Source organism: Lactuca virosa, chromosome 7 (assembly GCF_052849685.1).
Source record: "Lactuca virosa cultivar CGN04683 chromosome 7, Lactuca_virosa_CGN04683_v6, whole genome shotgun sequence".
In the NCBI taxonomy this organism is placed as follows: Eukaryota; Viridiplantae; Streptophyta; class Magnoliopsida; order Asterales; family Asteraceae; genus Lactuca; species Lactuca virosa.
In genome coordinates this window covers 20367289-20371664 of record NC_136432.1, presented here as the reverse complement: position 1 = coordinate 20371664, position 4376 = coordinate 20367289, and the positions used below count along the sequence as shown (strand labels likewise).

Below are 4376 nucleotides of genomic sequence, written 5' to 3'. Positions count from 1 at the left end.
ATCGAAATCTGAGTTATAACGAATAAGTTATCACTCCTTAAAGTTTCGCGACAGAACCGGCACGACGCCATATGACGTAAAAAGTGAGTTTTCGATAAACTACTTTTTAGCCTTTATGATCTAAATGAAAGTTGTAGTATTCGTTAAACCGAGAATTTTCATAAAAAGAACGTCCAAATCTGACTTCGTATGAAGAAGTTATGATTTTTCTAAGATTCGATATAACAGTAGATAGCTAAAAACTCGAAATAAAGATCGAGTGATTTTTAGCCAACATAACCTAAACAAGAATCGGAGGTCTCGTCAATAGTAGTACAATGGTAAAAAGATAGACGAAAACGGACATCGGATGAAGAAGTTATGAAATTTTAACGGACTTTTCCTGTCCCGGCCTGTTAAAAATATAACTTTAAAAATAAAATCAAAGTTAGCCGACGGATTCTAAACGAAAGTTGTAGAGCATAATTTCACCTACGCGTGAATATAAAGAACGTCAAAAACGGAGTTCGTATGCGAAAGTTACGGAATTTTGAAGTTTATGGCACAAATTACGAAGCTGACCGGAGAAGTACGCCCAGCGTACTACGAAGACACTTATCAGCCACCAAGCACCTTCGCATGACGACGTTTTCCCTAGCTCAGCCACGTCCGAGGCCCTGGTTCCGATCAAAAGACACGTCTCGTATGCCCAGCGTACCGAAGTACGCTCAGTGTAGAACACTGCCTCGCTGTACGCCCAGCGTACCGGAGATTTACGTCCAGCGTAATGAGAACTCTCGGTCCCCTATAAATAGCAACTGAAGGCTTCTGGATTTTGGTTACAATTTCTACACTTTTACACCCTCAAACACCTCTCATTTTACCCTAACACCCCCCGAAGCCTAGAAATCATCCCCGACACCCGAAGCAAGTCCCGACGCACCAAAGACCCAAGAAAATAATCTTTTCAAGTTGAAACTCTGCCCGCGCAAGGCCCGGTTTTCAACTAAAATCCTCGGTTTCGTCACAGAAAGTCATTTTTAGAGTCAAAGTGCTGCCCAAATTATCATTTATTCCTTCAGTTATTTCACGGTGAGTTCAATATAGGGACGATTGTATGTTATGTGTTATATGTTCAATGTTCTTTCCCGTGTTATTATGATAATGAGCTATACCTTTGACCACGAAGTGTATGACATAAGCATCACTTGGGTACTGGTATGTAGCCTTTGGCCATGACGTGTATGACATAAGCATCACTTTGGCATTGGCAGAATGCTAAGATAGTGCTGAAAGCCTGTGTATTCTAGCAAAATGTTATTATGAAATTGTATTTTCCGCACCGGGTTGAAGTCTTATTGATGTATATCAAGTATTGAAATTGTTGTTTCTCATTGTTTGTAAATCTTTGAATCAGATCATCTGTTGATATGGAAAGCCTGTCATATGATACACATATACCTTTGTTGTTCTTTGTCTCTCTTTGCTTCTGTCATATTGATATGTATATGGCATAATGTTATATTGTAACTGTTATTGAACTCACTAAGCGTCACCGCTTACCCCTCTCAGTGTTTAACAATTGCAGGTAATAAGCCTCCAGTATAGTCATATACTGATAGAAGATTTTGAATAGTTAAAACTATTACTTTTGTATTTAGTACTCATGTATTTATAAAACTATAATATCCTGGGTAATTATGTAATATATAACACTTTGTAATAGTCTAAATAGTCGGTTTGTATCCAGTCTTTTGTAATCAAATTATCAATGTAAAATATTATTTATGAATATGCATGTAGCATGTTTTGGTGTAATTTGGAGTGAGAATAATGTTAAGTATGAAAGGGGTTCTTTCAAATACCGTCATGAATTGGATTGTAGATTGTCTAAGGAGGTTAGATATAGCAATAGTATTGCTACAACATTTATAAGTACTTAGAAATGGAGATTTAAGTATTGGATAAACCCACACTCAGAGAATTACTTCATGGATTACATCACGAGTAATTATGAGACGAGAATATCTTATATTCTTGAAATGGATATATATGAGTTGTAGTTTACAAGTTGGTTGTGCATTGGTGTTGAGAAAACACATTAGTAACATGATGTGATAAAACGCAGTGTCATGTATGATTTGGTGAATAAAGGATACAAGCATATAAGTGAAAGTTTATTTGTTCCTGTTGCCCTAACAGGAAACATGATATCTTTGGGCCCCTCGGTGATTTGGTGTTGGCTTATAGTGTTGGTCCCAACCAAGACTCAGTTGATGTGTTCAATTTGAAGTCTTATGTCATCATCACAAATCAGGAAATCGGGAAACAAAATTTTGGACAATGATATTGATTCTAATCCATGTCTCATGTGTGTATGATATCAAGTAGAACGAATGAATATTGGATCGCTTATCTTAGGACCAATGTTTGTTTATTTCAGAGTTCGACAGTTTCTAAGGAATCACTCTTCGCTGTTAAATTTAGAAGTTATACCAGTAATTTAGTTTTAGACTTATCTAAGTGGAAGACTGTTGGATTAGGTGTCTAAGCCAATAACTAAATTAGTATAATTTTGAATTATTAGCAAAATCCTTTTGTGTTTCCCTCAAACCTAGTAATTGGAAAAAGGATGACTTTTAGAGAGTTGGACTGATTTATTAATTTATTTTGTGATTAATAAATTAATTATAAATCAAGATAAATGAATTATTAATATGCTATGAAAATAATATATTAATTAGAAATCATATTATTTAAATAATAATTAATTAGAATTATATTTGGGATTAATTGGATTAATTAAAAGTACATGGACGATTTGGTTATTTATTGAAAGTTGAAGCAGGCAGACTCTAGAACCTTATGGAATGAGGTGGAAAAAAATTGACTAGGGTAAGCCTAGAATTTTCGTCCATGGGGTAAATGATGAGGAGATAAGGCATCTTGATTATTATATTAATTAATCTAGGCGTTATCCTGAAAACCCTAGCTTTGGCACAAAGTTTTTTTCAACTGTATAAAGACCTCCCTGGCCTTCATAATTTCGCCCATCCCTTCTCATAAACCAAAGGCTGAAATTTTGAGCTCCCCTCTCCTCTCTCTTTAAGCCTCCTTGATACTAGGGTTGGGTATGAACCATCAGAGGCACGAGATATCTGGTGCTAGCTTCCAAGCAATTTCAATAAGGATTTTGACTTGATTATCTACTAGCATAATCAAAAGGTATGTTTCCTAAACCCTTTTACTATTTTCTAAAATCATAGGGTTCTTGTAGAGTTCTTGATATTCAAATTTATTAATGCATTCAATAGTGAAAAACCTAGATCCTTAGGGTGTATGCGAATTTAGGGTTTTGTTATTCTGCCAAAAATATGATTTTTGTTATCCATAAAACCCATTAATACCATTTTCCGGTAAAGATTATGAAGATGCTGTCAAGCACGTCGATGAAGTTTTGGACATTCCAAACTATTTCAATGTTCCAAATGTTTCAAGATATGTAGTTTTACTAAGAATGCTTCCTGTGATTTACTGGAGATTCAAAATTATGGTTGAAGTCACTCGCACCTGGAACAATTAGAACTTGGACCAACCTTTATGAAGCATTAATAGAGCAATTTAATCCTCCTTCAAAGATATCCAAACTCAAAAAGAAGATTGCTAACTTCCAACAAGAAAATAGAGAGTCCTTATACGAAACTTAGGAGAGATACAAGGGATTTCTCATAAATTGCCCTCAAAACGATATCAACATTCAACAAGAGGTTTCTATCTTCTATGATGTGGGAATGTGACAACAAGGCAACTCCTTGATTCTCAAGGACCAACGACCAAAAAGAATCCTGCTACTATAAAAGAATTAATAGAAGAATTCGCCAAACATTCAAGAGAGTACCACAACCTTCGCGGGGATGTGACAAGAGGGAAAATGAATACCAATGGAGCTTCTAAGGATTTGGCGGCGATAATGGCCAATCTCAAGAGTATAGATAAAAGAATGACAAAGATAGACTAATCGATTCACACAATACAAGTAGGATGTGATAATTACAATGGGTTGCATTTAACTAAGGATTGTAGATTGGAAGAGAATGGGAATTAGAAAGCTCAAGTCTGTAACTCGAGTGGAGACAAATATGATGAAGACTGGAGGAAGCCTAAGAAGGAATGGTTACCATATGACGAACACAAGTAAGCCAAGGAAGAGAAGTTCAGGCAAACCGGTCGAGGTTTTTATCAAAAAGAACAACCATCGTCTGAGAACAAATCCGAGTTCGAGTCGATGCTTGCAGGTTTTGTAGCCATTTTTGAGAAAAGACATGATGCGACCGATGCTACGATAAGAAACCAACAAGCTACGATAACAAATATTGAAACTCAATTGGGTCAATTGA

The 4376-nt window shown here is 35.8% G+C and overlaps 1 non-coding gene across 1 annotated transcript; it reads right to left on the bottom strand.

Annotated features, from left to right (window-relative positions):
- Positions 1-3623: 3623 nt before the first annotated feature.
- LOC145127963 (small nucleolar RNA R71) lies at positions 3624-3730 on the bottom strand. The gene has a single exon (XR_013716566.1). It is a non-coding gene; the product is annotated as a small nucleolar RNA R71 (small nucleolar RNA).
- Positions 3731-4376: the final 646 nt, after the last annotated feature.